Below are 23,079 nucleotides of genomic sequence, written 5' to 3'. Positions count from 1 at the left end.
GGTCAAACTGCACAATGGTCAAGTTTAGGTTCCATTGGGTTATCAGTTACACTTTAAAAAAAAAAGGGGGGGAGGGGGGGCTTAGGAGCTGGGAGAGATGAGCTTAAAACAAAAACAAAAAAACCACTGTGAGTTGTTAGGCAACTGTGCCCTTGGTGGGGCAGAAGACCTGATAATTAACTTACCAATTCATAGCCCAAAAGGGAAAGCTTCCAAAGTGCCCCAATTGACCCAAGAACTTAACTGTTCACTTTCTTCATGAGACAACTGCCCTAAAGACCACCCCACCACTCTCCCAATCTAATATGTACTACAATGTAACCTTCAACTTAATGTTATATTACTACTGAAACAAAGCTAACCATAGTCCAGTTTAACTGTTCACTTCTAATCATGTCTACTCACCAATTACGACACCTTTTCAAGAAGACTGAATATATTTGAAGTATATTTAAGCAAATACATTCCAAGTCCCCCAAGAAAATACGATTGCATGCTACCTCTCCACTTTCCAGGAAGGAAAAGCTGTAGTGCCCAAAGAGCTGGTGTATCTAGTCACTACTGAAACTCCAAACAAAACAAGGGGCTCCATCAGTCTTGGGCACATTCTAGTCTCCCGCATGAAAAGCCTTCTCCCCGTTTCTGCACTTCCCCCTCCTACTCAGGGAGGAGAAAAATCTTTCAAAAAATGTGCCTTGGCCTCTGCTCTCCATGGAGCTAATCACTTTCCCACTGTATTTTTATATGTCTCTTGTATCTATCAAAACATATCTTCTTTTTATTTTAATTGCCTGAACAGTATATGCTTCTAACTGATTCAAGCATTACCTAGACATCTACAGTAAAAACAGGTCCACTCTCTCCTCCCTCCAACCCCTGCTAACCATTTGATATGTATCCTTCCAGGCCAGTGCCTATGCTTAAACATGTACCTGTTGGTCAGTTTATATCTGTCACATCTTATAGACTACACACCCAGGAAAACCTCCTACCTCCATTCCCCACCTAGAGCTGCCTTCAGGGACAAATAAGATGTTGACTTGGAATCCTGGCTCCAAAACTACTCAACAATTGCAAATTAATGAGAAAAATCAACTAACAGAATCACTAAGCTACAAAAAATTAAATACACTGACCAGAAATAGCTACCTGAATATACTCTAAAGTATAAGAGGTACGTGGGGGTGGAGGTAGAGGTGGGGGAGTAGAAACTGTGACAAATCACATTTTAAAAGTATATGTCACTGAGATATTTATGGGTTAAATGATGAGATGTCTAGGACTGAATTCAAAATAAATCCATTCAGAGAGAGGGAAGAAAAGAGGCTGGGTGGTGGTACTGGTAACACAAGACTGTCTGTGAGTTAACAAATTGTTGAGACTAAGTAGGCTTCCCAGGTGGCTCAGTGGTACAGAATCCATCTTCCAATGTAGGAGACGCAGGAGACTCAGGTTTGATCTCTGGCCCGGGAATATCCCCTGGAGAAGGGAATGGCAACCCACTCCAGTATTCTTGCCTGGAAAATCCCATGGAGGGAGGAGCCTGGAAGGCTACAGTCTATGGGGTCATAAGAGTCGGACATGACCAAGCAACACACACATACACATATACACATATTATTATACTACTCTCTCTGCTTCTCTGAAAATCTTTAAATTTCCAAAATAAAAAGCACGGGAGTGGGGCATGAAAGTATGTATATACATACGCTCAAATACTAATACTAAGGACCCCTCAGTGGAGAGATTCAGGGTTATTTTATTTTCTTCTATGAGCTTTTCAACAAAAATATTATCACTTTTGTGTTCAGAAAGTAAATATTTACTGTTAGCTTGATGATGACTGCTAAAATATTTCTGGTGAAGAATGATGCTCTTATCTAGATGCCTTTAAGAAGCCACTCCTGTCATGGTAAACCAGGTTGTAGCAAGATCCAAATTTAAGAGAAAACCATTGTGCCCTGAGGCACACACACCCAGAATTCCACATAAAAAAAGTTTCAAGCAAGGATGTAACAAGTACAGAATGAAAAGAATCTGACAAAAATATCCCAATAGAAAGTAAAACAAATTAATTCCTTTTCCTGAAGGGCAATATCATCTTTTAAAAAGGCTTATTTTTCCCTTTCAGCTAAAGTTGATTGAGCCCTTGCTAGGTACAAATAACTTGACTGTACTTTCACCTAATCCTCATAATAACCCTGAGAGGAAGTTCGAGTATTACGTCCTTTTCAGAAATGAAGAAACTGAGATTCAGAGAGTTTAAACAGAGTGGAGTTGGGAGTAGGGATTCCAACCAAGAATGTGATCACATCTTTGTCTTCAGGATGTCTGAGAGAAAAATAGGAGAGGAAAGTCCCAGGTGGATACAGAGAAATTAATCTACTTCAAAAAATTCCCAAAGTAAATAACCCAGAACCTGGACCCTGTTAGCATTTACATTCCTTCTGTCCATCCTCAAGACCAAGGGAAGAAAGTGAGTGTAAAAGGAATATATCAAGAAGAATTAAAAGTTTCATAAACTAATACACAAGCCGATGATACTACCTATAATAAAACTCCAATAATCTGCTGGCTCATTGGTAAAGAATCTGTCTGCAATGTAGGAGAGGCAGGAGATGCAGGTTCGACCCCTGGGTCAGGAAGATCCTCTGGCATAGGAAATGGCAACCCAGCCCAGTATTCTTGCCTGGAAAATTCCATGGACAGAGGAGCCTGGCAGGCTGCAGTCCCTGGTATTGCAAAGAATCAGACACGACTGAGCATGCACACAAACCAGTGCTATAAGAAACTCAGGGATGCCCTCAGTGTTCAGAATACCCAGTTACAGAGAGAGATTTGCAGTAAAGAGACATTTTCAAATCCCAGCTTCGCAGTTTCCAAGATCTATGACCCTAGGCAAGTCATCATTTAGTCACTTCTGCTCTCGCTTTTGGTCCCTATTAGTGGTATCAGCAAGACCTATTTATATGGTATTTATATGTAATGGTCAACCATAGCATTTGTGGAATGTTTATGTGCCTAGCACTGTGTTATTCACAACCCCCTCTAAAGAAACCACTGTCATTCCCATTTTACTAAAAGTGAATCTCAGGGAAGCCGGGTAGCTTGTTCAAAATAACCACTAATAAGCAAAAAACTGTCTTTTAGATCTCAAAAGCCCCCAGGACCTGGATATTGCATACATCAAGACACAATGATGATCCTTGAAAAACAGACTCACTCACTGCAAGTCATAAGGCCACCCCACAGAGCAAGCATCTATGCTCCCAAATTAACACCCAAACAAAATGGTTACCAAGATATCATAAGACTTTTCAAAGTTTAAAGATGTTAGGAAGATTATAGAGTAGACTTCCTACAACCTATTTAAAACTTGGATCTTATGAAAGACACATAAGCTGATGATAACAACCTATAATAAAACTTCAGCAGATCGGTGCCATGGGAAACACCAGCGGCGTCCTTGGTGTTCAGAACACCCAGTTTCAGAAAGAGATTCGGAGTAGGGAGACAATTGCAAATCCCAGCTTCGCAGTTTACAAGCTGCATGACCCTAGGCGTGTCATCATTTAGCCACTACCAATCTCACTTTAGGTCCCTATTAGCGGCGATAACAATACCTATTTATATGTAAAGTGCCTAACTCAGGGCTTGGCTCTAAACTCTGAGCAGACGCTCAGTAAAGGCTTCATCCCCACATAAAGCACTGCGGCCGGTACCAGCCAGCATTCTTCCTCCTCAGTAACCCCAAGGGGAAAATGAACCCTCAGCTCCCCGTGTGCGGATCAAAGTAATACCCCCAGCTGGCCCAAACTACCGCCCCTCCCCTCTCATAACACAATAACATCTTTATAGTAAAGATCCTCAAATTGTGGGGATTTAGTTCAGTAACTCTCTTATTTTGCAATACTATAATTTTACTTTATTGGACTTTCAGATGAGCTTTGTTTGGCATTTGATTATTTCAGTGCCAACTTCCCACTTAAAATTCTAGACTTTGGCTTTGATAATAGAATATGAAAAATGCCAGGACATTATATCTGTCCAAGGGACAAAAACTCTGTGAGCAGCCAGAGATTGTTTTATTTGTTTATACAGTGACAACAGTCAGAATTCCAAAGAATCAAGTCATAGAATCTTAATTTTCTTCCTTACTGGCGAATTCTGCCTTATTAGCTTGGTAGTCATAAAAAAGCTACCGAGTACTCATACTCAGAGTATTTTGCTTTTTCAATTTTGTATTTTGTTATCCTAATGCTTAATATAAACTAGAGTAAAACTAATAAGTCTAACCACTGCATTTTCAAACAAACATATAAAAAGTATCTCTCCTACATCTATTACTGTTTTAACAATATTTCAAGCTAACTACTTCAAACTACTTTTGTTTAAGATTTTTGGAATGTCTATGACAACAAAACAGATTTAGATGTATGCATATTTATGACATGAGGGCAAAAGGAATTCTGAATCTCTTTCTTAGTTTGTTGTTTTTGTCAATGTGATACAGAAATTAAACATTTAAATAAAAATTTAAATCCAAAGGCCTGATTTAATGAACAACACTTTAAAAAAAAAAAAGATTAAGTCTCAAATTAGTTGACAATTCTGGGAATTCCTCACAATACAGACTGTTCTCCTTCAAAGAACAACCCCTTCCCCCAAAAAGCCTACTGGTCTAAATCCAGACCCAACAAATTCCATACTTTTTCATTCTTTCGACTCGCACTTCCCAGTTAGAAAAGGCAGGGTTAAGGACTAAGCAGACTCTGACCTTTAAGTGTAACTTGAAAAAGCCATAGCCTGAAGATGAGTCATACAGACTTTGTAAACTAACTACACAATTGCTAGACTGTATTACATACAAAGAAGCTGCGAGGAAAACTACTCACTGAAAATAGAACTACACGCCTTTGTAGTACAGAAACACGCTCAGTCACACAAACAAAACCAGGACCCCCACTCACACACACATACACATCACCCCTTAACCAACAAAGATGTATTTTCATACAGTGCCATTTAACTTTGTAAAGGAATGTTTTATTTAAGTCTTATGAACTCAGGTGAGCTTGTAACTTCTAGATTTCTCATTCAACTTATTAGCTTCAGAAACAAAGAAAATTTCTGTCCTACTTCTTTATTATCTGAAAGAAATTGAAAATAAGAAAACCTCTTCTTTCTCAAAGTGTTTTCTCCACAAATAGATACCATCTCTCTTTTTAAAAAGTATACACTTACATACAAAAAGAAGTACCTCCAGGCTGCTGTCTAAAGAAAGCTTTTGGTTTGTTCTCCTGTTGATCTTTTCATGTGGCCCACCAAGTTTGAAAACTAGGTCAGAGTCAAAAAGGATTTTTTAAAAACTACAGAAATATGATACACATACCACCACGAAAATGAAAACAGAAAAAGGCCTAGAAAAGAAGCTAGAAGAAATTCAAATAACTTTAATTTTTAAACTGGATAAAAATAAAGTTGCAATAAGCTAAATGCTATCTGAAATATAAATTATACACAGTGACACAATTTAAGAGGGCTAAACCAAGCAGGTTAGATAGATTTCCATCCTGCGTCCCCTTGGTAACCTGGAATCAAGTTGCTGTGTTGTGCTTAGTCACTTAGTCGTGTCCGACTCTGTGAGACCCCATAGACTACAGCCTGCCAGGCTCCTCCATCCATGGGGATTCTCTAGGCAAGAATACAAGAATGGGTTACCATGCCCTCCTCCAGAATCAAGTTGCTACATCCAAAGTATTTTGGAAAAATGAGCTATAGTAGCAATAATCCTAGTAGTATTTATTGAACTATTCTATGCATGATACCAATCATCTATCTGACTTGCTGCTGCTGCTGCTAAGTCGCTTCAGTCGCATCCGACTCTGTGCGACCCCACAGACGGCAGCCCACCAGGCTCCGCCATCCCTGCGATTCTCCAGGCAAGAGTTCTGGAGTGGGTTGCCATTTCCTTCTCCTCTATCTCGTTTAATCCTCCCCAAAACACCGAACTATACATTTTCTCATTTCACAGGAGAGAAAACAGATAAAGAGGACAAAGGACAAATTTTTTTGCCTTTTACTTTTTTATTTTATTTTGGGGTTGGAAGAACTGGTGACTGGCAATCCCTTTAAAGAATATGGATTCACTTAATGTCTGTGTTCTTAATCTGAAAATCAAAATCAACTGGAGGGTTTGTTAAAACACAGATTTCCATGTGCTGAGCACCCCCAGGGTCTCAGATTCAATAAGTTTGAGATGGTTCCAAGAATTTGCACTTCTAACAAGTTCCCAGGTGATGCTGCTGCTGGAGATCCCATATAGAGACCCACTGCTTATACTAATCCAGTGAGATACACTCAATATTTAGAGATGCAATAAGTGAAAGTCACTCAGTTGTGTCTGACTCTTTGTGACCTCATAGACTATACAGTCCATGGAATTCTCCAGGCAAGAATACTGGAGTGGGTAGCCTTTCCCTTCTCCAGGGGATCTTCCCAACCCAGAGATCGAACCCAGGTCTCCCGCATTACAGGCGGATTCACTACCAGCTGAGCCACAAGGGAAGCCCAAGAATAATGGAGTGGGTAACCTATCCCTTCTCCAGTGGATCTTCCCGACACAGGAATTGAACTGGGGTCTCCAGCATTGCAGGCAGATTCTTTACCAACTGAGCTATCAGGGAAGCCCAGAGATGCAATAAAAGAATGATAAATTGGGTATAACCGAACCTAATTCCAGTGTCTGAATTTTCAAATTATTTGATTTATACACATTTTGAAGAACAAGTGTTCTGTGAGAAGTTGCTATAGTATAAAGTATGGTATTTTCAACCAGGATTAATTTTGTAACACGGCCCCATGTCTATTAACTTGACCCACAATAATCCCATGGAAACATAACTCTTTCTACTTGTCTGTTCCAAAATTACATTCTGCTCCTTATAGTGATTTATCCCCATATTTGATATATCTAATAATCCCAGTTAGAACAACAGTAGGGCAAAAATTTCAATGTACTCTCTCCTCTTTCACATTTTAAAGATCTTGAATGTTCAGACACACAAAAACATCACAAAGTAGGATAGAATACTAACAAAAATATTCAGAAAACACCAATATATTTATGTAGAATTGAACTCAGGTTTTCAAATTATAGAATAATCAAGTTTGGTCCAGGACTATTACCATTTATCCATAACTTTCCAGAAGTTATGGACATGGAGAAATGATCTCAAGAAAAAAATACATATATACTCAATATCTTAAAATAATCTATAATGGAAAAGAATCTGAAAAAGTATATGTGTGTGTATGCAATTGAATCATTTTGATGTACACTTGAAACTAATACAACATTGTAAATTAACTACACTTCAATTTCACTCAACGAAATTATCTCTGCAAGACAAATAGTCCCAGATTCAGTGGAATTTCTATCTGTCCATCTTTGACTTCTGTATCAATAAGTTAATAACCACTTAGGCAACTACTACACACTTATTCATTCACATTATTCTAGCCCCTGGATTGCACAACATAGAACAAGAGAAGACCACACTGCCAGAGTTTCTGCCATACACAATGAGACAGATCTGAATGGAAGAGGGAGCACTATCAGGCACGGCTGTGCTTCTAAGGGTTAGGTCCTGGGGTTCAGCCCCCAGTTGCAAAGCCAGCACCCACACCATTTTGCCAGCTTAGATTATGAGGTACTGACCCCAGCTGCTGTAATATGGGAGGCTCCTTGCCTGCTCAGCCTTTTTATTACAGCCCAGGTGGCAGTTTCCCTGGCTAGCCAGTCCTACAATGTTATTCTGAGAGTCTTTCTTAGAAATTCAACCCAGAGCTTGCTCTTCCAGCTCCTCCAAGATTCAAGAAGGGCCTAATATCCTATACTAAATCCCTCCCTGCTGAACCTGGCTGGAGTGTGTGAGTTCAACAGGTTTCAACAGGTCAATGCCACTAAACAGAAGTGAATTCCTTTTAACTTCTTATCCCTCATGAAAGGAAATGCTCCATAGCAAGGGGAATGAGTAGAATTTAGCACAAGGGAAGAGACAGACAACACTCTGGAAGATCTGGATTCTACCCCAGACTCTGGCACTGATCTTCACTAAGTAGAATTTAAGAACTGCTAGATAGATTAGAAATAAATCTAGGTAAATCACCCCTTCCCTCAGTATGTGTTCTGAATAAGAGCATAATGAAAAAGAGTGATTGATTAACAATCTGATTCATTATCTGAAAATGGGAAACCTATCAGAGAATGACAGCTAAAGAAAACTATGCTATTCAATACAGCAGTCACCAGCCACATGTGGCCATGGAGCATTAGCAATGTGACTAAGTGCAAATGAGGAACTGCATTTTTTATTTTACTTCTTAATTAATTTAAATTTTTTAAATATAACTGAATTATAACCAGAAAATTTGAAAATATTTGGAACAATTCAAGTATGTAAATCTGCTTTTTTTAAAAAAAAATTTATTTACTTACTTATTTGGCAGTGCTGCGTCTTAGTTACAATATGTGGGATCTTTAGTTGTGGGATGTGCGACCTAGTTCCCCAGTCAGGGATCAAACCTGAACCCCCTGCACTGGGATATGGAATCTTAGCCCTTGGACCACCAGGGTAGTACCAAGAATCTACCTTTTCAACTGCATATTTTATGAAATCTAAACACAAGCCAGACTTTGAAGACTCAGTACGAAAAAATGTAAAACACCTTAGTGATTGTTTATATTGATTACATATTGAATGATAACATTTTGGATATATTCAGGTCAGTTCAGTCACTCAGTCATGTCTGACTCTTTGCGACCCCATGGATTGCACCATGCCAGGCCTCCCTGTCCATCACCAACTCCCGGAGCTTGCTCAAACTCATGTCTATGAAGTTGGTGATGCCATCCAACCATCTCATCCTCTGCTGTCCCCTTCCCTCCTGCCTTCAATCTTTCCCAGCATCAGGGTCTTTTCCAATGAGTCAGTTCTTCACATTAGGTGGCCAAAGTATTGGAGCTTCAGCTTCAGCATCAGCATCAGTCCTTCCAATGAATATTCAGGGCTGATCTCCTGTAGGATTGACTGGTTGGATCTCCTTGCTATCCAAGGGACTCTCAAGAGTCTTTTTCAACACCACAGTTCAAAAGCATCAATTCTTCTGCGCTCAGCTTTCTTTATGGTCCAGCTCTCACATCCATACATGAAAAACCATAGCTTTGACTAGACAGACCTTTGTTGGCAAAGTAATGTCTCTGCTTTTTAATATGCTGTCTAGGTTGGTCATAGCTTTTCTTCCAAGGAGCAAGCGTCTTTTCATTTCATGACTGCAGTCACCATCTGCAGTGATTTTGGAGCCCAAGAAAAGAAAGTCTCTCACTGCTTCCATTGTTTCCCCATCTATTTGCCATGAAGTGAAATCACTGCTGGTGGTGATTGCAGCCATGAAATTAAAAGACACTTACTCCTTGGAAGGAAAGTTATGACCAACCTGGATTGCATATTGAAAAGCAGAGACATTACTTTGCCAACAAAGGTCCATCTGGTCAAGGCTATGGTTTTTCCAGTGGTCGTGTATGGATGTGAGAGTTGGACTGTGAGGAAAGCTGAGCACCGAAAAATTGATGCTTTTGAACTGTGGTGTTGGAGAAGACTCTTGAGAGTCCCTTGGACTGCAAGGAGATCCAACCAGTCCATCCTAAAGGAGATCAGTCCTGGGTGTTCATTGGAAGGACTGATGCTGAAGCTGAAACTCCAATACTTTGGCCACCTCATGCAAAGAGTTGACTCATTGGAAAAGACCCTGATGCTGGGAGGGATTGGGGGCAGGAAGAGAAGGGGACGGCAGAGGATGAGATGGCTGGATGGCATCACCGACTCGATGGGCATGAGTTTGAGTAAACTCCGGGAGTTGGTGATGGACAGGGAGGCCTGGTGTGCTGGGATTCATGGGGTCGCAAAGAGTTGGACATGACTGAGCGACTGAATTGAACTGAACTGAAGGGACCAGATGCCCTGATCTTAGTTTCCTGAAAGTTGAGTTTTAAGCCAACTTTTTCACTCTCTTCTTTCACTTTCATCAAGAGGCTCTTTAGTTCTTTGCTTTCTGCCATAAGGGTCCTGTCATCTGCATATCTGAGGTTATTGATATTTCTCCTGGCAATCTTGATTCCAGCTTGTGCTTCATCCAGCTTGGCAATTCACATGATGTACTCTGCATATAAGTTAAATAAGCAGGGTGACCATATACAGCCTTGACGTACTCCTTTCCTGATTTGGAACCAGTCGTTGTTCCATGTCCAGTCCTAACTGTTGCTTCTTGACCTGCATACAGATTTCTCAGGAGGCAGGTCAGCTGGTCTGGTATTCCTATCCCTTTCAGAATTTTCCACAGTTGTTATGATCCACACAGTCAAAGGCTTTGGCATAGTCAATAATGCAGAAGTAGATGTTTTTTTCTGGAATTCTCTTGCTTTTTTGATGATCCAACAGATGTTGGCAATTTGATCTCTGGTTCTTAAATTATATTGTTAAAATTAACTTTGTTTCTTTCTTTTTTTTTTTAAATATGACGACTAGAAAACTTAAAATTACTACCATGGCTTGCCTTCTATTTCTACTGGACAGTGCTACCTTAATGGTTGTAAAACATTTAACAGTTTTTGAAAACAGGGTTAAGAATAAGGATAAATCAAATTACTATCACAGAGAAACAAGGGAAACGTGCTTTTATAAAGAGCCATGACGAGACTTAAAAAGCATCTCTCCAAAAAAAGAAAAAAAAATTTTTTTAATACAAACGAAATTTTTAAAAACTGAAAAACAAAAAAGTATCGCTCCAAATTAAACATTAAGTAATCCTAGTAATTTACTCACAAGAATTCTGACCTATGCATTAACATATATAAATCTTTTTTTTTTTTTTAATTTAGCAGGAAGCTGGTAAGAGCCATTATGGGGGTACGCAAAGTTAATATTCCACATAATAGCAAAGTATGAAAGGTATGAGGAAATGTAGTCTTGTGGTTAGAGTGAAAGAGCTCTGTCTTCCAACCCTACCCTTTTTACCTAGGACTAAGTCCAAAATCAGGTTAGGGACACGGAGGGAAGACCAGAGAAGGCACAGAAATACCATAAGTGTGAAGCAGGCCTCCTGCCTGCTGACCTATAGAGGTCAGTGTGGGACACGTAGCGGGGGAAAAGGATGGGCCGATGGCTTTATTTTCTTCAGGCAAGCAGAAGGTATCGAGTGAATCCACCTTACAAGCAGGCCCCAGGTAGCTTTCTCTAAGTACAACTAATTAAATCTCACCAGACTTGTGTGAGGTAAATAGGGAGCAAAGCGGTCCTCAGTAATACTAATGAGGCCCCAAAAAAGCAAGCCCTTGCTTGTTGTCACCTTAGTGAGACCCAAGTGCTCTGGCTTAGCGACCACAGTCTCACAATAGGAAGAGACACGGACAGGCACACAATGCCACCCACCTCCTTCTTTGCTCTCTTTCCTCCCTGTGAACACTTATTAAGTCCTTAAAAGAAACAGAAAGGTCATATCTCTTCTCTCCATTGATGGAAGTTAACCAAAGTAAATCCATTGCCATAACTAGACAGAGACAAGAGTTACATCTAACACCTTGCCTTGAGTTAAAGATTTTTTTTTTTTTTTCATGTTGAACTGGTGGGGGGGGGGGGGGTAGTCTTATTAAACCAATCTCTTGACAAATACCATTCCACAGACACACTGGCACTCTTTTCAGTCCTGAATAAATTCAAATTGGGACCCACCACTGGTAAGCTACAAACTTTCATAAGATAAGTTCTTAGGCTCTCTTAAGACAGCTTATTAATCCACTTACTTTCAGCAGTTTTATCCAGAAAACTCAGTATATAAGTCCAAGAGGAGACCAAGGTTTCAATCAAATGCAGTCATGGATGGAATGACTTGAAATACCTTGTACCAGCTGACCCCTGAATGATACAGGTTTAAACTGTGTGCCCACTTTATAACAGATATTTTTTCAATATCACAATCTGTGGTTGGTTGAACCCGATGATGCGGAGGAACCAACTATAAAGTATATGTGGACTGATCCCCACGTTGTTCACGGGTCAGTTGTAGTTTTCCTTTCAGACAGGCGAGCCTTACCAAGGTTTCCCTTCTGCACCCCCTCCCCAAACATACCCATGTAGCACCCAGAAATAAAGCAGTCAGTGCTCATTTTTATTTAAAATAGCTGACATATCAGACACAGCATTCTAATCATATCATATCAAGAGTGCTGAAAGAGACAGTACCCCACCCTCTAGTTTGAGGGATTAGACTAGACCTACAACAGCTATCACAGGGCCAACCTGCCTAACCACCTAAAAAGAAAAGCTTCTGTCACCAGACTTTATTTTTAAATATACACTATATTCCAAACAAGCTATGATACGTTGCATTTGTTTATTCACAGGAGAGGACAGTGCCAAATTTCAATTCAAGATTATCATAGATACCAATACTTTTTGGCACTTTTTAAATTCAAGTTGTCAATAGATTCATTTATCACTTAGGGTTGACGGACAAACCTTTCAAGATGATGCCTCATTTCACAGGATGGTTGAACTCAATACCTGACTTAAATGTAGTAAACCTAGACAGTTCAGACGCTGCTGTTTCTCAAGTTCTTTGATACTAAAGTGAGACAGAGAAGTTAATGTTTACCTTAGCAGTATCAATGTGAAGTGGTAGTGGGGGAGATTTTTAAGCAAAAGAATTACATAAACAAAATTAAAGAGGTGTTAAACAAATTCTTTTCATTCACTTTAGAAGTTCCATTTACATACTCACAATGTAAACAGCAGCCACAGTAGAGCTTTGATCTGCTAATTACAAAACATCTTTATCGGTTCATCAAATCAGGAGTTCTAAGAGGCCACTTTAATGATTAAAAGAGCAGCCTGAAGAAGTCTTCCCTAACTCACACTAAAAATTCTCTTGGAGGAAAAAAATTATTTTTCAACAAAAGGAAGCTATGAAATTCACCTTTAACTCTTGGGGTGGGTGGTTCTGCTCTAACAGGCAAATCTCAAACCAAGGTTCAGGAACAAGGACCACTGATAAAAACGCTCAAGCTCTTAGGGCCCCGGCTAAGAGATCCTCAGTCCGTGAAGCTCCTTAACCTGATCTACTACCCACTCAATGACCGGGAAATACTACACATTTTTATCAAGTACCAGGAAAATATTTCACATCCAACATTTCTTCACAGATCTAACCCTTCAGGTTGGTAAGAGAAATACTATCACCTTTGGTTCTTTCTCTAAATGATAAAACAACAGAAACGCATTTGAGAAATGCAAATGAGCTGCTGAAGGACAGTAAATCCCTTCCAGTTGGAAGATACCCCCATTTTTCTCTTTTGTTTTTCTCTCACTTTTAAAACAACAGAATAGAGTCTTGTATTTGATACTCAATCGGTGAAAAAAATTTTTTTGAATGCTTTTAATTACCTTAATTTCAGTCCACTATAAAATTAATAAACTGTTCATTTTAGAGCAGTTTTAGGTTTATAATTTTAAAATGAGCAGAAAATACAGAGAGTTCCCATATGTTCCCTTATTCCATCTCACTTCACCCCACTACATTCCTATTTTAAGCATCTTGCATTGGTGTGAGACATTTGTTGCTACGGATTGCACCAAAACTAAAGTTTATCGTTTACATTAGTGGTCACTCTTTGTGTGATAGTTCAACCAGTTTTGACAAATGCATAATGTTTTGTATCCAGCATTACAGTATCATACAGAACCATTTACTGTCCTAAAAATTCCCTGTGTTCCACTTATTCATCGTACCCTCCCTCCCCACAGAACCCCTGGCAACCACTGATCTTTTCACTGCCTCCAAAGCTCTGCCTTTTCCAGAAGGTCATAGAGTTGGAATGAAACAATATGTAAGCTTTTCAGACTGACTTCTTTCACTTAGTAATATGCATTCAAGATTCTTCCATATCTTTTTGTGGCTTGACAGTTCATTTATTACTGAATAACATTTCAACGTATGAGTGGACTCCAGTTTGTTTACCTATTCACCTACTGAAGAGCATCTTGGCTGCTTCCAATTTGGGGCAATTATGAATAAAGGCTGTTATAAACATCCATACGTAGGTTTTTCTGTGTGGACCTAAGTTTTCAACTCATCTGAGTAAAAACTTAGGAACATAATTGCTGAAGGGTATAGTGTATTAGTCTGCTTGGGCTGCCATAACAAAATACTATGGACGGGGTGACTTAAACAGTGGAGATTTATTTCTCACAGTTATTGAGGCTAAAATGTCCAAGATCAAGGTACCAACTCATTAAATTTCTACTGAGAGCTCACTTCCTGGCTGGTAGATGGCTACTAGATCCTCACCTGACTGAGGTGTGGAAGGTTGGGGAGGACAGCTCTAGTCTCTCCTTATAAGGATACCAACACCATCGGATCAGGCTCTCACACTTACTGTCTCATTTAAGCTTAATTACCTCCATAAAGGTTCTGTCTCCAAATGTAGTCACATTGAGGTTTTGATACACAAACCTGAAGGGGATTCAAACATTCAGTTCATAACACATGTTAAGAGTACATTTAGCTTTGTAAGAAATTTCCAAATTGTCTTTCAAAGTGTCTGTAACATTTTATACCAGCAATGGATAAGAGTTCCTATTGCTCTACAATCCTGTTAGCATTTGGTGTTGTCAGGATTTTAGATCTTAGCCATTCTAATAGGTGGGAAGTAGTATTTCATGTTGTTTTAATTTGAAATGTTCTAATAACACATGACGTGGAGCCTCTTTTCGTATGCTTATTCGCCATCTGTATGTTTTCTTTGGTGAGGTGTCTGCAACATATTCTATTCACTATTCTAAATGTTTTCCAAAGTGTTTCCAAAGTTTTTTCCAAAGTTTTCCAAAATGTTTTCCAAAGTGTGGTCCTACAGGCAACTTAGGGCTTCGCTGGTGGCTCAGCTGGTAACGAACCTGCCTACAATGTGGGTTTCAACCCCTGGGTTAGGAAGATCCTCTGGAGGAGGGCACGGCTACCCACTCCAGTATTCTGGAGAATTCCATGGACTATATACAGTCAATGGGGTCGCAAAGGGTTGGACACAACTGAGCAACTTTCACTTCTAGAGTGGGATCACCTGGACTGCCTGCGAGAAATGAAGAAGCTTGGGCCCCATCCAGCACTAACATACGGACTTTTCTTGGGTTTCCCTGGTTGCTCAGTGGTAAAGAATCCACCTGCCAATGCAGGAGACTTGGGTTCAACCCCTGGGTCAGAAAAATCCCCTGGACGAGGAAATGGCAACTCACTTCAGTATTCTTACCTGGTATATCCCATGGACAGAGAAGCCTGGCAGGCTACAGTCCATGGGGTCCCAAAAGAGTCGTACACAACTTAGCGACTGAACAAACACTTTTCTTAATACATTCAAGAGAGAAATGTTAAAGGGACAGATACACAGGGGGAGACAGGAGAGAACACTTATTAAGACTCACCAATGGGTAGCCTCCCTCTTACTGGACTGGCTTGTTAGAGACTTGCATCCTTATCTTTTCCTCACTGGAAGCTGACAAATTCTTTCAAAAAGAATAAATATAATATGGATGGGTATTCTGCCATGATCAGGAAGTCGAGGTTACTCAGTGATGAAAAAAAGGGGGGTCAGAATAGGAATTGAGTTGTTTGACCTCAATCCTCCAGTAACATCACTGGAAGCAGGGTGAGGGGTGGTAGGGTGAGCTGGGGGGGGCGGGGGGACAACTGGTTCTACTCCTTCAAAATAAGCTAAACTAACCTGCCAAGAAAGAGAAAAGGCAGAAGTTGGGCATGCAGCTGGGAAGCTGAGATAAGCAAAATACCATGGAAGCAAATTATTCAAACTATGACAGGTCACAAATCAAACTCATTTTTAAAGCCCCTAATAAGCCTCAAAGAGTTTTGGGTTTTGTTTTGTTTTGTTTTTTACTTCTTTCCTTCCAAGGAAGGAGAGGAAGGAAGGGAGAGAAAGTAGTGAAGCAGTGGGCCTTACTGGGGAGGACAGGAAAAGAAACAGTCGCCCCTTTTCTAAGAGATGGAGGTGGGGAACAGAAAAAGAAAAGCAAAAATGTAAGAGAATAAAAACTATTGCTAGCATAATATTCTTTTCTTATCTATATGCTACATCCTTTATTTAGATTTTTAAGTTTGAAATGAAACCTCCAATCTGTTTTTAAACCAAAAGCACGATTCTTTCCTGAGTAGTAAATCTGATTAATTAACTTTCTCCAAACTTTCTAGATAGTAGCCAGCTGATTCTTCAATAAAACATCAAGTACAAAATAAAAGCCATGATTTTGCAGTTTCCAGTAATAATATAGTAATTTCTCTTAAGTATTTTTTTAAAAGTTGATTTTTTAATTTATAGTTGCAAATTTACATACTATCTTTTAATCTCAAAAGTAAAAGTTGGCATTTTAATTACTGCACATTTGCAATAGATAAGCAACTGGGGAAAAATTATTTCCCAATAGGTTCATATCTACAAAGAAAACTTTTTTTAAAAACCAGTAAGACACAAAATAGATTAAAATGATTTTCTTTCATGGCTAAAACACTAAGCTATAATCAACTGTAAATCAGACTATTTACTCTAAACATTCTTTCGGTAATGGAAAATACTAATAAATTTCTTAACATCACTGATTTATTAGCATTTTACCATTTACAACACATTCTTATACATAATCTCTTTTTTACTCGATCCCATTATCACTATTCTGAGTGAAGTGGAGAACGCTGATCTGCCTATCCTCATTCTACATAAAAGAAAGCAATCTCTTGGAGATCAGGGAAGCTATCTCAGTACATGGCTTTGAGCACACAGCGAAGCCAGAATTCAAACCCAGGACTCCATCTCCAAGACAAAGAAGCCCCCTACACTTTCCACTTTGCAATACTATGATAATGTTTAAACTATAAGATACAAAGAAAAAAATCCATAATGTAGTTTTAGAGTATATTGGGAAATCTTTTTTTAAAAAGAATTTGAGGATTGTGCTCATAAGCTTTGTATCTCTCAAGTTCCCTCTGTAATATTAATAGCACTAATATTTCAGACCATGGTGTTAACCGATGATTTCTAGGCAGCCCTCTATATTGCAAGTTATCTGCCAGCCCAAGACATCTTGCAGGTAATGAACCTGCAAGCCAGTTTGCAGAGTCATCTATACCAGTTGTTAGAAGCTGGAAAACCTCTGTCTCCCTTTCTTTTCACCAAGCATTCTAACCTAATAAGCCTCCACAGCTGCTACATCCATTTCAATGGGTAACAACAACTCCCTTCAAGCCTCCAAACACCCAAGAAGGCAGGATAGACAGAAATGGCAGTAATGTCCTAGGAATTTCAAATCCCCTTTTACATTAATGCTAAGTAAGGACAGTCCCTACACTTCTTTGGTATCCTGACATTAAAAAAAAAAAGAATACAGGAGACATTTAATCACATTAACCATCACCACTCCCACACCCAAAATATATCTATTCTAGTGAAATACAAAATAATATCAGCATTTTGAAGACTTGAGTTTCGGGGGGTTTATAAATCCAATATTACTTTCAAATAATGTTGGCACTTTAGTAAATGTAGTGGCACTTTTCAACTTGTTGGACCTCTTTTTCAAATCTAGTGTATTGTTCTACCTAATTTATTGAGTTTTCTTCTAACTTACCAGGGCAGGACTCTGAAGAAGATGAGTGAAGTGGCTCCCCCTACTCCATAGTGGAGATGCTCCAATTCAGAATCACCAAGGAGCTTGCTTAAAATGCAGCTCCCCAGACTGCACTCAAAAAGGTTCTAAGTCAAGTCAACATGACTGGGAGAGTGTCCAGGAAGCAACATTTTAAGATGATTCCAGTGTAGGTGGTGATCTGACAAGTATGTCCAGCAGATGCTGCCACAAAAGGAATCACCCTGACCCACAGGACAAACTTAAAAACAGACATTTTAAAACAACCTGCGAGTCCTGAAGGCCATAAAAAGGAAACTGACTCCAGGTGAGCACCAAGGGCATCCCAAACTCAGGGGGGGCAACTTACACAAAGGAATGAAATACTGAAAGGTTTGGGGAACAAAGAATTATCTGAAAATTAACCAATGTTCAAACAGTAGACTCAGTCTCTGAGGAGTATCTTGCCCTGTAAAATTTTTCACAGAAAAAGGTTTTTAAGACATAGGTGTTCAAGCAAGGAAGTGAATGACTGGATGTATATTAAATGTGAAGGACAGTTTCTAAGGAAGATTAAGCTGAAAGCAGGAAAATGACTCCTCCAATGGAACAGAAAGGAAGAGTGTTTTTTTAAAGAGATACTACAGAAACAGAATGAATGGAAACTGGTGAGCTACCAATCCAATTACCATATTTCTACTCCCAAGTGAAACCAATGAAGACCTACATCAGAGAGAAAACAGGGTGAGTTCACAGATGGACATTTTAGCTATTCTAATCACATATCTCAGGAACACCAACTGGAAGGTGAGAAATTGGATTTTAAAGCTCACAATCCATCTTTATTTTAGCCTTTGGTTATTTCTAACCTATCCTGCCCCTTCCCTGCTTTGTAAGTAGCTTTAGATACAAATCAGAATAATTATACATTACATTTTAATACACAAATAATTTTTGACAAATTAAATGTAATATATATATATGCATTAATATACAGCACTATTGCTGGATCATATGGTATTAGTCTGCACAGGCTGCCATACCAAAATACCATAGACAAGATGACTTAAGTAAGAGACTTATTCTGCCACATTTCTGAAAGCCAAAAATCCAAGATCAGGGTATCAGCTGCACTGATTTCTCCTCCTCCTTGGCTAGTAGATGGCCATCTTTTCCCTGTGTCTTCATAGGGTCTTTCCTCTTTAGGCCTGTTTCTGAGTCTCCTCTTCTAGAAGGACATGATACTGGATTAGAATCCATCCTAATAACCTCATTTAATCTTAATTGCCTCTCTAAGGACTCTATCTTCAAGTATAGTTATATTCTGAGGTGTAGGGGTTGTACCTTCAACATAAAAATATGGCAGGAGGGAGGACACAATTCAGACAATAACACAATTGCTAGCAATATATGTATTTTTTTCATTTAAAATAAACATTACTTCAGAAAGTTTGAAAATCCGCTTAATAAAGCTCATCAGCAAAAGAAAATGAAAAACAAACAAACAACAACAAGAAAACCACCATTACACTCAGGACTCTTCAGGCCCCTCTTAGAATCCATGCTCACTTCAGGAAGAGGATTACCAAGAGGTCTGTTCCATCATTCCAAGATCAAGAATCAGCTCTAAAACTATCTTGGGAATTTTAAGTCACTCCCTAAGGGCAACAAAATTTCAGACAAGTTGCTTTCACACCCATCCCTGGCAATAAAACCAAAGAAGCAGTGAAAGAGAAGGAAAAAGGGAAAAAAAAAAAAAAAAAAGTTTACATAGTTACATTCCAACACTTGCTTCCAAAGCTGTTAAGAGTATGATGGCATTCTTGATATCCATGCCCAGAACTTAATAAGAGCTCACAAAATTTTCCTAAACTGTAGCTAAATCTACAGAGGCACAAATTTCTTCTGAAACAGCATAACTCTTCAGAAACCATACCACATTTAAAAGCAAAAAACAAGGGCTTCAATACTGTAAATTAAAATGACCATAAGCATTTGACTAGAATTAGTTCCCTCCCCTTAGACTCACCTTCATCATATCTCAACTGTTAAAAATTATTGGAGAAATTAGAGTACAAAGAAAACTTTATATTATCACATATTTCTCTAAACCATATAGTCAGACAGAAAGCATTTGCCAAGACATAAACTGTTTCAAAAACTATATAGCAATGGATAAAAATGGGAGGGGGGGTGACGGAATAAATCCCTATTCTCTTAAACATAAGTACCACAAAACTAAGAAAATAACTGATATGCAATCCCAGTGAAATAGCTAACCAGGTCCATCACAAAGGATCATCAGTAGATGCTAAAACATTACACAAAGACTAATATGTAATGTGGGCTTCCCTCATAGCTCAGTTGGTAAAGAATCTGCCTGCAATGCAGGAGACCCTGGTTCCATTCCTGGGTTGTGTAATATGACATGTGAAAGATACAAAGTATCATCACATGGCCACTTTGTAATTACAAGAGGAAAAATGTATCTTTTCAATAGCTTTTGCCACTTCCACCAAGTGATAAAGCTCTGTATCCTAATACTGGGATAATCAACACTAAGTGCCTCCTGATGTGAAACACAACAACAAATACCCATGGAAGTGTCTTGCTAAAAATATTTAACCTAAATGGAATAAAAGTTATAGATATAACTCCAATTCACAAAAAGAAAAGGGATAGAAAATTCAAGTTAAACGAGACTATAAAGAAATGATCAAACAAATCCAGACTGTTCTATTAAGAGGTTCTATAACACAACTGGCCTAGCCACCTATAAGACAACAATGTTAACATCAAAAGTGGGGAGAAGGTGGAGGCAGGGGAAATGTCCTAGATTAAAGGATACCAAAGAGACATGACATCTTAAGGCTAATGTTAAATCTTACATGTGATCAATGGCTTTGCAGTTCACTGGAGAAAATTATTGTTCTTAGGAGATACACGGTTAAGAACTTAGGGTTGTGCTCGCTTCGGCAGCACATATACTAAAATTGGAACGATACAGAGATTAGCATGGCCCCTGCGCAAGGATGACACGCAAATTCGTGAAGCGTTCCATATTTTTAGCAGATGAATGGATAAGGAAGCTGTGGTACATATACACCATGGAATATTACTCAGCCATTAAAAAGAATTCATTTGAACCAGTCCTAATGAGATGGATGAAGCTGGAGCCCATTATACAGAGTGAAGTAAGCCAGAAAGATGAAGAACATTACAGCATACTGACACATGTATATGGAATTTAGAAAGGTGATAACGATAACCCTATATGCAGAACAGAAAAAGAGACACAGAAATACAGAACAGACTTTTGAACTTTGTGGGAGAATGTGAGGGTGGGATATTTCAAAAGAACAGCATGTATACTATCTATGGTGAAACAGATCACCAGCCCAGGTGGGATGCACGAGACAAGTGCTCCGGCCTGGTGCACTGGGAAGACCCAGAGGAATCGGGTGGAGAGGGATGTGGGAGGGGGGATCGGGATTGGGAATACATGTAAATCCATGGCTGATTCATATTAATGTATGACAAAACCCACTGGAAAAAAAATAATAATAATAATAAAAATTTTAAAAAAAGAACTTAGGGTTAAGAGGTCATGATATCTGTAATTTAATTTCAAATGACTGAAAGGTATAAACAAAGAGATAAAGTATAAGAAGCAAAGCATTAATAATTGATGAATGTGGGCATTCCTTGTACTACTTTTCAACCTTATTGTAGGTTTCAAATTTTTCAAGATAAAGTTGAGGAGGCTGTAATTTCATGAAAATAAAAAATAAAAGTTGTAGGGGGGCTCAAAACTACAGACTTGCATAAAACTTGATGGCACCCTGATTTGGGAAAAGAGAAATTTAGGAGACAACTGGATGTTTAAATAGGCATGGCATTATATGGTATTATGAACAAATTTATCATTTATTTCTTGAGTGATAATATTGTTACCCAGGATAACATTCTGGGTCTTAGGGGATGTGTGCGCTAAGTATTAAAGGCTCAAGTATGGTGACTGCAACTCACTTTTAAGTGATATAGACACAACCAAATATGGTTGCATGTTAATGAACAGTGGAATATGAACATTTGCTTCATTAGTCTCTCAACATATGTTTTCTTTTCATCCTAATTAAATGTTAAAAAAAGCATATATGACCAAAGCCTTCACATTTCCTTTTACACTTAATGAATAGCTTACTAAATTCTTAGGAGCATATGGGGGGACTTTTTAATAACACAAAATTCCATTTAAAAAGCAGCATAACTAATACTTTAAAATATTGTTTACCAACACTTCAGTTACCTATTATTTTTCAGTTTGGAAGAGACATTGTGAAGATACTCCAAGGTCTTAAAAAAAGTAACACATATTGTTTCTGGGTTGGTGAACACATGGAGATTCAGAGAGAGTGGCGAGCTTGGAGAGAGCAGGGAACGAACTCCACGCCTTTCTGCTTTCCCTGTCATAGGCACCTCCTCCATCTGGCTGTCCCTGACTTACATCCTTTTATATAAGCGGGTAATCTACGTGGTAGACTAGATACACTGACGGACAGCCCTCTGAAAATAGCCGATGAAAAGGGGAAAAAATTACTTAAAAATTGAACTGGCATAAAGGTTAACTAATAAGAGGCCAAAAGCTTAGAGAGGAGGCTTCCCCACACCCGGAAGAAGGGAGCACCCTAATCTAGGAAGACAAAGGACAGTGAAGAAGAAATTTCAACCAACAGGCCCTGTTAAATTTCTCCCAGTTTACTACAATTACCCATACGCCCCAACCTATCTTACTTCTTCATGACCACCTAGCCTTTATTAAAACTTGCATATAAAAACACAGATCTCTGCTTCTCCGGCTCTTCATTTCCTCATGAAGGCTCCCATGTCACATAAAATGTATTTATATGCTTTCATCCTGTCGAAAAAAAAGTGTAATGCATACTTGTAAATAAAAAGTCCCATCAGATCCTTTCCCTCCACTTTTCATTCCCCACAAAAGCACATGGAGCACCTTAATTCCTGTAAAAAGAGTGGATGTTACCATTTGTCTAGTCCTGTTCTGTCCAATATGGCAGCCGCCGGTTACACACACACAACTATCAAACACTTGAAATGTGGCTAGTGATTAAGGAACAGAATTTTGCATTTTATTTAATACTAATTAATTTACATTTAAATAGCCACACATGTCTAGTGGCTATTGTTTTAGATAGTGCAGCTGTAGCATATGTACAAAAATCTAGGCATGAACAGCAATATAATTTACAAGCTTAAATTAAGGACAGGTTTCAGGGGAAAGTATTTTATAAGCTTTTATCACCAGCTAATTCTAAATTGG

At 38.8% G+C, this 23,079-nt stretch overlaps 1 protein-coding gene and 1 non-coding gene across 3 annotated transcripts in view; one reads left to right on the top strand and one right to left on the bottom strand.

Moving 5' to 3' along the window:
* Nucleotides 1–23,079, bottom strand: part of MLLT3 (MLLT3 super elongation complex subunit) — a 290,049-nt gene that overhangs the window by 238,494 nt on the left and 28,476 nt on the right. The gene's annotated exons all lie outside the window — the stretch shown is intronic.
* On the top strand, nucleotides 20,702–20,805 carry LOC133049050 (U6 spliceosomal RNA). Its single transcript, XR_009691208.1, has one exon. It is a non-coding gene; the product is annotated as a U6 spliceosomal RNA (small nuclear RNA).

Source organism: Dama dama, chromosome 29, assembly GCF_033118175.1.
Source record: "Dama dama isolate Ldn47 chromosome 29, ASM3311817v1, whole genome shotgun sequence".
Taxonomy (NCBI): Eukaryota; Metazoa; Chordata; class Mammalia; order Artiodactyla; family Cervidae; genus Dama; species Dama dama.
The sequence above is the reverse complement of the archived record's forward strand: the minus strand, read 5'-3'. Positions and strand labels throughout refer to the sequence as shown.